General features: G+C 39.7%; 1 long non-coding RNA gene across 1 annotated transcript; it reads left to right on the forward strand.

Moving 5' to 3' along the window:
* The first annotated feature begins 6,708 nt into the window (after positions 1 to 6,708).
* On the forward strand, positions 6,709 to 10,928 carry LOC128627521 (uncharacterized). The gene is made up of 3 exons (XR_008391732.1): positions 6,709 to 7,265; positions 10,600 to 10,752; positions 10,853 to 10,928. It is a non-coding gene; the product is annotated as an uncharacterized LOC128627521 (long non-coding RNA).
* Positions 10,929 to 12,200: the final 1,272 nt, after the last annotated feature.

Raw genomic sequence — 12,200 nt, forward strand, 5'->3', positions numbered from 1 at the left:
GCCATTATTTGCTTTCTTCTGGTCCACTTCATTGATTTGATTCCCAGTTTCCTTTTTATTGCTATTGGTTTCCTGTGCAATTCCATTCATTTCAATTAGTTTCGCCTTCATATATTTGTCTAATTTGTGGCTATAATCAACCAGTTCTGTGAGGATCCTGATCACCAGTGTTTTAAACTGTACATCTGAGAGTTTTGCTATTTCTTCATCGCTTAGATTTATAGGCTCTGGGGCTTTGAGATCTTCTTGAGCTATTTTTGGTCTGTTCTGGCACTTTAAGTGTGAGGAGTGGAGCCTTGGACTACCTGGTCGCTGGTTTGTGATGCTGTATGTGGGGGCGTGGTCAGAGCGGTGGAATGGCAGCACCCTCTGCTGTTTCGTGCCACTGGGTGAGGAGCAGAGGCTTAGGTGGTTCACCAGGGCCGGGCCACTCAGAGTCGCTGGGTTATGACGCTGTATGTGGAGGTGGGGTCAGAGCAGGGAAATGGTGGTGCCCTCCCTGCCGCTTGCCCGGAACCGGCTGGTTCCGGTCCAATGGCCCACTCCCTCCCTTGTCTATCCGCGCACCAATACGCGACCACAGTCAACCCGCAGCCCTGCTCCCTGGCTGTTTCCCCCTGGGGTCACTGGCTTGGTCGCTCGCTCGCTCACTAGGTCCCACCCCGAGCCTGGATTCCACGCGCCTGAGTACCTCTGACCGAGTTGTCCTGTGCTACCCTGCTTCACCAGCTGCTGGTTTCGCCCCTTACCGGTCAGGCTGAAGAATTTGTTGTTAACAGACTTCCGAAAAGTTCAATTTTCTGTGTTCTGACTGTGTTTTCTATTGCTAATATTTAGTTGTCTCTAAACTTGGTTGTGTGAGAAGGCACGGCTTATCCACCTATGCCTCCATCTTGGCGGAAGTCCCCCCAATACATATTGTTAATAGGGGAAAAAACAAAGGGGTGGAACAAAATGTAAGGTGTATATATTTTTTAAATAATAGAAAGAGGAGAAATGTTTATTTGTATGCGTATATAGAAACTCTAGCAAGATAGCTAAGAAAATACAATCATTTTTACCCATTGGGAGCAGAGGTGGGAGTGGACTTGATCAGATGTGTGGAAAAATGGAGGAGAAACTTTTTGCTGGTGACAGTTTTTTTTAAAGATTTTATTTATTTATCTTTAGAGGGGAAGGGAAGGAGAAGGAGAGAAATATCAATGTATGGTTGCCTCTCATGCGTCCCCTGCTTGGAACTGGCCTGCAACCAGGCATGTGCCCTGACTGGGAATCGAACCACCATACTCTGGTTTGCAGGCCCATGCTCAATCTACTGAGCTACACCAGCCCGGTGCTGGTGGCAATTTTAAACTTTCTAGTTTTGAAACGTGGAAATATCGTTCTTTTATATATATATCCATATTTTATTTGTTTATTTGCTTATAAAGAGGGAGGGGTGGTCAATAATCAAATCTGTCAGGAATTTCAGTAGGGCAAGATTGGGATGGTATCTAATAGGTTTCCCAACCGTGTGTTAAATTAGGAGCTTTACTGGAACAGATGGTTTGCAGTGTTGGTGCAGAAGCAATACTGCATGCAGTGCATTGTAGTGTAAATAAGAAGCATTTTTTATAATGTATGTCTGAGTTAATAAACCACCACAACACTTAGTGGCTTTAAAACAGTCATTTTACTCTCTCTCACCATCTCTGAGTGGACTGGGCTCAGCTGGACAGGTTTTTTCCTCTGTGTTGCTGTCAGCTCATTTCCTGGAAACTCAGAGCAGGTAAGAAAGTCATGCTACTGTTCTCAAGATACTTACCCTAGTTTATGGACTATAAGACTCTCTCCCCACTCCCAAATTTGGGAGGAATAATGGTTATTTATGTTGCTGTTGAGTTCTGTTTACATTTACATTGGTGAAATATTATGTTATGTTATTAAATATTTTGCCACATTTTTTGCTTCAATTTTTTCCCCAGTTTTCCTCCTCTAAAGTCTTTGTGCATCTTATGGTCTGAATATTTCTCAAAAACTATTACTTATAGATGCCTTGTCCTTCATATGGAGAGTAAAAGGGGTTTCTTGAATGCAGTAACTAGTATCTACAAAGAGCCTACAGCAGACACACTACAGGGTGGTCCCGTGCATGTTTCCCTTGTCATAACGGGACCAGTGTGTTCACTATTACATTTTCAGTTGAACTTCGTTCAGGAGGTCCCGGCTAGTGAAATAAGGCAGCCAGGTGGGGGCATGTATAAGGATGAGAAAGAAAGACAAAAAAACTGCCATTATTCACAGATGATACAACAGAAATTTAGAAAACAAATAAGGTATTCCTGGTTACCAGGAATAAAGAAATGGAAGTTGTAATGAAAATTGCAGACATAGAAACGTAAGTGACAAAATGAAAGGTGGCATTCTGGTGTGTCATAGAGATCTCTGGTTGTCTTCCAAATCTGTTCTCCACTCCTACTGTGATGGATCCCTTGAGTTACAAGTTGGCACTGAGAAGAAAGAAATTTTCCAGTCTCCCTTACAGCCAGGTGCCTCGGTGTGACTAAGTTCTAGACAATGGAATGTGAGTGGAAGTGACACATGCAGCTTCCAGTCAGCATACTCTTACGGAATGTGGAGGTGGTGGCAGGGACCCATCCTGGCTCATGACGGATTTTGGAAGAGGGGGCAGTTGGATAAAGGGTCAGGATCTCTATCACCATGGAGCGGCCTTGGGATGGCTGAATCTAGGTGTACAGCCCTCATACCTCTGACTAGCAGAGCAGCACCGCAGACCACAGTGCGATGGGGCCCTCAGAGGTGTGGTGCAGTGCCCATCCTACACAGCCACACACCGTGGTCCGGGGCCATCTGCAAAGGTTGGCTAGACTGAGGAGGAAGTCTTGGGAAGCTTTCTCTGGTTTAAACCACTGTTATTTTGGATCTTGCTTCTAACCTCTGTACCTATATTACAAGTAATACAGAATTCTAAATCAGGGATAGGCTGAAGTGTCTGTCCTTTAGCAAACAAAGGAAGTCACAGTGTAGTTAGCCCAAGGGCAAGATGAGTTTCCCTCCTGCTGAGTGAATGCTCTGTAGGAAGCTCTGTGGTAAGAGCTGGTGGCATATAAAGGAGACTTCCTGTCCTCCAGAAACTGAAGTCATGAGGGAAAAGCACACGTATAGGTACCAATAACTTCAGGGGATATTCTTTCAAGGAATTTATAATCTAGTGAAGAAAAATATATTTATACCAATAATTTTAATCCGCAGGGTCGAATGAAGTGGCTCCAAGGCAACAGTCTAGTCGGGAAAGACATTTATACCAATAACGTTGATACACAGCCATGAAGTGGCTTCTGGGGCACTCATGGTATTAAACAGAATATCCAGCTTGCCTCAATTTTCCAAATCACAACATTCATCAGTCTTCCCTTAAGACATCCTTAAGTTATGAGATCCTAACCTATTTCAGTGCCCTTAAGACATCTGGCTTTCTGTAACACATATCCATTTTGCCTGGTGTGTTTCCAATGATTTTTTTTCCAGTAAAGAAAAAGTCAATATTTTTTATTTGCACACAGAAATGAAAATGTTCTTGGCCTCAGAGGAACAAAACATCTAATTTATTTTACAGTATTTTCTAAGTATTACTCCAGTGGGACTTATATTTATAGAGTATTTGAACGTGACCTTTAAAATAATTGTTTTGGTGAAATTGTTGTTTTGAACAGACCATGATAATAATAATATCCTATAAAAGAAAATGCACTTTAAAATGTGTGTGTGTGTGTGTGTGTGTGTGTGTGCGTGTGCATGCAGACTCTGTGTGAGAATCCACCCAAAATTCTGCAAATCTTTTCTCAAAATTAAGACTGTTCTCCTTGCAGTAGCGATTTGCTGTTTAAACCCACTATGACTATTTATTGACAGTCTATTCTGAGCAGTACTCTGCTGAGAGCTGTACAGATATGGTTAATAAAACAAATTCTTCATTCTCACACAGCAGGCTACTGCCCAAAAGGAGATACAGAAATATACACAAATAAACACTACAGAAGCTCGAGGGGTGTGAGGACGTAGGGGAAGAAAGGGGAGTTCTTGCTAGATGAAGCTTGAAGGCCTTGTTCGAATGATGGATATTAAAGGATTGGAAACATTCCAACAAGCACAGTTAGAAGTGAGTTTGGGGCTGGGACAGGTTTTGGAAGAGGGAGTCATGCAAACCAATAGAACTGGGAGGCCAGATGAATATACAACAGAAGCCACGGACAATGGTGGCCCATGACATGGAATGCAAGGCCAGAAAAGCACACTGTGTAGATTCTTGCCCAGTGGAGAGGCACGGTTTTTATTCAGCATGCAAATGACATCTGATTTTTGAACATGATGGGGACAATTCTGTCTGCGCTTCCATTGTCATGGGAGAGGCTGGAGATGCTAGAATGAAGGCTGGAGACGAATTGGGAGGTGTTGCATTACTTGAAGCAGGAAGTCCTCAGAGCCTTACTGAGGAAGGGTCAAGGTAGCTGAGGCATCTCTAGGTGTTTAGGGACAAACTCCAAGGTTTGGTGACTGGGAAAAAAGGGAAGAGGAAAAGAGACAGACTTAAGTAATCAGAAAATTAAGCATATACCTTATAAATATAATTTACCTAACAGAGGAAGAAAATAAAGAAGACACAGTCTGCATTTTCTCCAAAGACACACTTTGATGAATCCCACACCTCAGTGATGCTGAGTTTGCTCTACTCGCCCACCCTGCAGGTGTCCTTGACGTGTCCCTCCTCTCACACCTCACAGTTGGGTGGCTTAGCCTTCCAAACACATCCAGAATACAGACGCTTCATGTCTCCACTGCTGAGATCATTCTGGGTTTGGCCACAGTTGTTTTGCCTGTTTCACTGCAGTAGTCCCTAACTTTTTCCCCCAGTTCCTGCCTTGCTCCCTGTCATCTACTCAACAGCACAGTAATCTTCAAAATACAAGTAGAATCATGCCATTTGTCTTCTCAAAATCTTCCGGTAATTCCCCACTTAGAATAAAAGCTCTATCTCCTACAAGCCCTGCATTAGCTCCTGTCTCCCACACCTCCTCAGTCATCTTCTGCCTTATTTTTGTTACTTTTTGCTTTTATTTACTTTTTTTCTTATTTTCCTTACTTTTGGGGGTTGGAGAATGCCAACCCCACTTGGTCTCAGGGCCCCTGCACTTGCCATACCCCTTCTCTTCCTGTCAAGTTTTGGTTCAAAATATCATTTTATCAGAGAGGCCTTCCTTGACCACACTGTGAAGTAGCAACCCTCTTTCCATCATTGCATTCTGTATCCATGACACTCCAAACTACTGTTTTTCATAACACCTGACAAAATACAATCTGTCCAGGCTGTGTCTCCCCCTGTGTAGAATGTCAATTCAGTGAGGGCAGGCTTATCGATCTTTTTAGTTTCTTTTATTGCAGCATCTCCAACACCTAGAACCTATACGTGTAGGCATTAAAATGATTAGTAAATGAGTGAATGAATAAATGAATGATTTCTATCCACAGAAGGCTGAATTCCACAAGTGTGTACTGCATGCTCCCATTGTGGATGCATGCCTTTAATATAGCAACTTATATGGACAGATAGCAGCTTGTTAGGAATTTCTGGTAAACAATTTATAAACTGTAACAAAACAAAACAACAAAGCCTAGACTCAACAAATATAATCTCTACAATACCTTAGTAACCATGCTACTCATCTGCATTCTAGCAAACTAGAAAGCTTTGAGGTGTGGGCTTAGGTTAAGAAGTGATCTTGGCATTATTTTCCAAATAGTTATAAACTGCAGAATTCAATCCACCAATGACATAACAAATTTATTAAACAGCTACCTGTATGCCAACACTGCTGTGAGCATGCAAAGATGAAAGGTTGTTTCTTACTTCAAGGGGCTTATAGTGTGTTCAAAATAATAATAATAATTATTAAAAAAAACAAGTCAGCCTGTAGTTAAAAATGCACATGCCAAGTGCTTTGTATTTATGCTCTGGGAACACAGAAGAGGGACAGCTAACCCAGAGAAGATTCTGAAAAGAAGGCCAAGCTGCAGGTGAGAGTCGAAGGACTATGTAAATCCGTGTGAGTGGAGAAGGTGGGGCAGGATGTGGGCGAAGAGGTGCTGGTTGCCTGAGCAGATGCGGGCAGCCCAGGAGGGGTTCGTGGTAAGAAACTCCGAGTAGTTCTGCATGGTTGGTGTAGAAGGTGTATTACAAAAGGTGATGAAAGATGAGGATACAGGCAGCGCCCAGATGATAAAATAGAAGAGGCTAGAAAATATATGATGGTCATTCTAGTAGGGGCACATTGCAGTACAACAGGGAGCTGTCAGGAGGAGAAGGTCAGACAATGCGTGTGTGTTGCCATATTGAAGTTCACATTCAATTCCAGGTGTCATTTAATAGTAATTTTTCTAAAAACAAAACAAAACAAAAAACCTCAAGTAAAATAGGTTAAATTTAAGAATAAATGAGACTTTGGCTCTGATCGCAAATCAATTCTGATTAGATTATTTGGACTTATAATTATAGACTGAAATTTATGCACTTTTGTTCTATTTGCATAATTAAAATTAATGGTACAGTTTGTGATTTTTAAGGTTTAAAATATGTACATTTTTCATTGAAGAGTCCATATTTCTGCTGTTTTACTCCTTTTTCAAGGCAGCTTTTGGCAACTTCATAAGGCCCTTCCACTCTGAGGGCAAACAGCCTTGAGCTACAATTGCAAGATCCTTTGAGAAATTCTCAGCCTTTGTTGCGAGATGAGGATCTCCGATGTCACCTACCAACTGATTGATTGTTAGCAGCTGCTAGGACACTGTGCCCAGGATTCAGAATGGACCGGAAGGAATGCCAAGATCATGAGTGATACCTGCGTGGGCACGAGATGGCCAGCACTGGCCCATGTCTCTAGGTCCTGCTCTCCCTGATGACAAACATGTACTCTGACAACTCACATGGTTGTCAATGGCAACTGACAAGATATTCAACAACTATTCTTCACTTTCTCGCCAAAGCCTTTGAATCTTAGAAATAATCTGAACCAACACTTTGGAAACCACACTGACTTCTAAACCCTTTGAACCTAAGAGTCACAAGGATGAAATTTTGGCATATGCATGTCCCCATGGCCATGAGCTCTAAGACTTCTGTGTCTTCAGTTCGATTTTCGGCTGTGTGTATGTCCACCCCACACCCACCTGATGTGATGGGCTGTCATGCTCTTTGCTCCATGTGGCATCAGGTAGGCAGTTTTCAAATGCTCAGTGATAGGTTAATTTGACACCAAAATTATAAGTTTTTGTTTAGGTGAAAAAATAAAGGCTAAACAGGAAGAAAGAGGGCTGCTAGATGAGAGAATGAATAGTTTTTTATTGAAAGAGAAAATCACGGTTATCTGCTTGGGAGCTACCAAGTTCTAACTGGGAATTTTTGCTTGACTGAGCTCCAACTTGTTTCCTTGAATTCCTTGCTGAAGCTAATTGGAAACCATCAAACTGCAAGCTGGAGGTCAGTAGAATAAAGCTAGCTAATCTAAGCAATGCCAGTGTATCCAGAAGTCTCAGCAGCTTGGCCTGTGGTCAAAGATGGACTGGTGTGCAGCTCACTCCAGTGACTGGGCTCCTTCAATCCTCTGGCTGTGCCATATTTCACATGTGACTTCCAGGGACAGTGTGCCTGTCTATATCAGGGTAGCAGAGCAGAAGAAACACAGATTTGCATGTGGGAAGTTTTCATGGACCATGTGGGAATGGCCCATGGCAAAAACTTATTCATAGATCCAAAGCAAGTTGTGAAGGGTGCTGGTGCCCAGAGGAAGAGGAAACAAAGTGATGAAGAACTTTTTTATTTCTCAAGGGAAATAGGCATACCACAAATTTGCTTTTACAATAAGGTGAAAATGGACTGGTATCTATTTACAAATAGGCTCCCATTTTTATTTTAAAAATATTATACAAATCAAGAACATTGAAGGGGCCCTGACTGGTGTGGCTTATTTGGTTGGGCACCATCCCACAAAGGGAAAGGTCACAGGTTCGATTTAGGTCAGGGCACATGCCTCGGTTGCAGGTGTGGTTCCCAGTTGGGGTGCGTACAAGAGGCAACCAATCGATGTTTCCCTCTCACATTGAATGTTTCTCTCAGCTCTTTCTCTCTCCCTTTCTTTCTCTCTAAAAATAATTGAGTAAAACCTTTTAAAAATGTGAAGGGAAAAAAGCCCATAATTCTAGTTTGTAATATATTTGTAGTCACATCATTCTCAGATAAATATATATATACATATACATATATATATAGCAATTGTAATTATCATTTAAAATAGCCACCTCATATTTCATGGAACTGATATTATTTATATAATTTCTATTCTTTGAATATTAATTTGATCCTAGGCTTCCTTCCCCCAGCTTTCTTTTTCAAAAAAGTTTACTGATTTTAGAGAAAGGGAGAGAGAGAGACATGATTTGTTGTTCTACTTAATTATGCATTCATGGGTTGATTCTTTATGTGCTCTGGCCAGGGATCAAACCTGCAATCTTGGTGTGTAGGGACGACACTCTAACCAACTGAATTACCTCTCCAAGGCTTTCCCCACTTCTTAAAATTGATTTTTTCATTTACGGTTGACATTCAATATTGTATTAGTTTTAGGTATACAGCATAGTGGTTAGCATTTGTACAGCATACAAAGTGTTCACCCTGATGAGTCTAGTGCCCACCTACCACCTGGTACCATACACAGTTATTACAGTATTATGGACACAGTCCCTAAGCTGTGCTTCGCATCCTTGTGACCACCTGCACTTTTATAAATTAGGATGCAGTGAGCAACTTCTGCAGATAATTTTTATCTGCTGAATTGTTATTTATAGTTACACAGTAATATTATTGTATAAAAAATTCTGAAGTGAACACATTTAGCAGACAATATTTTCTACTATTGAATTATTTCCTTAGAATAAATATCAGTAAATTGTATTACTGAATTCAATAATACAAATGTTTTAATAATTCTAGCTGCATCTTTCATTATGTTGCTTTTCTAGGAGTTTCTACTAATTTTCAGTGCTATTAATTTTGCCCTTTTCTTCCTAGCATCACCAGCATTTATAAAACATTTTGAAACAAATTTAGTAGGTGTAAAATGGTACTTCAGAGTTGTCTTAATATTGATTACTAAGATGAACATTTTTATTGTTTGAATCTATGGAATTCTTGATAAATTGGAAAGAGTTTTTTGGTAGAGATGTATATCTTCGTTAATTGGTTTTGTTGCAATTTCTTTTCCTCTCTCTTGTTTCTTATAATTGTAGGTTTCCCACACACTCTTCCCAATGGACACAAGTGCTTTAGTGTATACAAGCTGTTTATACTTTCCTTTGTGATGTTTCTCTCAATTATTTGAAAACGTAGAAATCCATGTAGGATCTCTTTGGGGATTTGTGTTTTATTTCATTGGTCTATGTGTTTATCTTTGTATTAATTCTGTAGAAGAGAGTTGAAAGTTATCACAAAGATGGAAGATGATGTATGTATGATGAAAAGAGAAATCAACCATTTAATTCTCCATATAGAATTTTTTCTTAGCTTGATTTAAATGTGTCAAATAACAGCTAAGGGTATGTGAGGGGGGTGTCTATGGCAGGAAGAGAGTGGGGTAAGGAAGGAAAAGGAAGGTGGGGAGAAATTGTGGGGGGATTGGGATGAAACCAGTGAGCTGATAAATTGTTTGGGGTTTATGCAATAATTATGCTATATAGTACTGTAACTATTTCTCTATTGACTGCATGGATTCCAAGCAGCTCCTGAATCATCAGACTTGATAGAGCATAACTTTGTATTTGATTATTAATATCTGATTTAAACAAAGTTTCAAAATGAATCATTTATGGTAATGCACTGTATGCAGGTTCTTCTATTTTCCCTAAAACGAATCAGGCAAACAACCTAGAAAGACATTAAAATTAAGGACACACAAAAATGCTATCAGAAGGACAGCAGTGTGCTGTTTAGAAAATAATTTTGTTTTTTAAGAAGACATAGGATAAATGACATTTTGATTAAACACTGCAATAATCGTGTGTAGAATTCCTATTTTCTTATGCTGAAAGACAAAAAAAGAATTACTTCAAGTGCAAAAAAATTTATGGTTCAGTTATGAGAATGCATTGAAAAGTAGAATTATAGCTGCCTGAGGCTTATTTGAATTCATAATGAAGAAAATTCAGAAGGAAGATAGTGTAGATGAGGCCTACCCAGTGTTGTGATCAGTCTTAAGACTGCTTAGATCTCTTAATAGTATAAAACTTGGTCTCAGCAGAAATGTTGAAAGTGTGTAGAGTCTGAACAGAATCTAGAATCTAGTGCAGTCCAGGGGACGAAGTTCTTTATGTGGTGAATACACAGAGGCATGATACAAGCAGACCTTCATCTCCTTATTCTAGGTCATGGTCTGGTCATGTCTCCGGCCAAAGCTTTTCTGGGAAGCTGTAAGGAGGAAAGGATTTGTTGGCCTGGCTTCTGACTTGACTTCATTCCTCTCTGTGGGGGATCACTTTACATTTCCTTAATTGCAGGGGCAGCTTGTACGGTTGGCAGTTGTTTGAATTGAGGAATGGATTTTAATGAACTACAGTTTCTTCTGCTCAACTGGAATTGAAGTAGTCACAGACTAAATTAACAGTCACGGTCAAAAACTAAGATGACAGCTGTGTCACAGAAGAGTGAAGGTAAGGGTATATTTTGTGTGACCATGTTAGGATGATGCTCTTAAAATAATGGCTGTTGCAATTTCATTTTTGAGTTTGCTATCTTTTTTTTCTTTTTAAGGAACTAAAAGACTCTTGCAAGGTGGTTTTGGAAGCCTCAGATGTTAGAATAAGGCAAGTGACATGGCTGAAAAACATTTATTATTCATCAGTTATCAATTTATATTCATCTTGTGTTTTAGAATACATAGTCTCAGTCTTTTTCTCATCGTGACCAAATATAGTAGGTCATTGACATTCTTGCTGCTGAACATCTAAGGATATAAATGCAGATAAAGGTTAAGTCATGTGGGCCAACAGAATAAAAAGTGGAATTATATTCCCTAAACATTTTTGTTACTGAGGCATAGTAGACCTCCAATATTATTATAGGTGTACAATGTAATTTTGGGGATTTTTATTCCTTATGATGTTATTGCCACAATAAGTCTAGTAACCATCTGTTGTCATACAACGTTATTATGATATTATTGACTATTTCCCTATGCTGTATACTATATACCTAACCTTTAATTTAACAAGCAGTCAAGCTTCTACTACATCGATGTAATTCACAGACATTTCTGAAGGCATTTTGAAAGCCCTTTTTATGAGACATTATGCAAATTTAAATAGTTATATTAACTTTGTTTTTTTCCTTTTTACCATTCTTAGTTTACAGTTTCCTAGAGAAATGAACTTGTCCAGTACTTTTTCAGAAAACTGTTAATGGTGTGTTTTAAATACATTCCTACTCATTCATCATTTTGATAAATGGATTTAGATTAATATATGGTGTATTCTCTGTAGCCCTGTAGCAATTTTGAAACAGAAAGTGGACAGGCTGTGGCTTACATTTAAAATGCATCACCTTTTCTAAGGCTTAAATAAAACAAAATGAAACAAAAAACTAGTGAGAAAAACTACATCACAAAAGACTCTTCTTTTGTAGTGATAGTTCGCATCTTATTCCCAATGATAACATATAAAGATAGTTTAACTTTAAATACTTCTTCATCTAGAGGGACTAGGTCACCCCAGTTTGCCCAGGACTTGGCATGTTTTAACACTGTAAATCCCTCTTCTTTGGAAACCCCGTAGCCCCAGGGAAACTAGAATGGTTGGTCATACTACTTGCATATGAAAGGTTCATATGTAGGGTAGGGTTCAGGAATGCTTGCTTCAGGGTTCAAATAATGTCCTTGGGATCATACCTCTCAAATCTACCTTAGAGTTGTCTGTATTTTCAGGCTTTACAAAATGGCCACTGATAGTTCCATGCTCCTCATTTTTAGTCAAAAAAAGTCACACTTCAAACTTTTTGTCCTCACTCCATAAAAAAAAAAAAAACAATGGAAGTGGAGAAAGTGACTCTCTTCTAGTAAGTCAGGCATCAGTGAATTTGATGAGCTTATGTGTCCACATTTGAG

The sequence above is a fragment of the Artibeus jamaicensis genome, unplaced genomic scaffold (genome assembly GCF_021234435.1).
Source record: "Artibeus jamaicensis isolate MK-2021 breed Jamaican fruit bat unplaced genomic scaffold, CSHL_Jam_final contig_426, whole genome shotgun sequence".
In the NCBI taxonomy this organism is placed as follows: domain Eukaryota; kingdom Metazoa; phylum Chordata; class Mammalia; order Chiroptera; family Phyllostomidae; genus Artibeus; species Artibeus jamaicensis.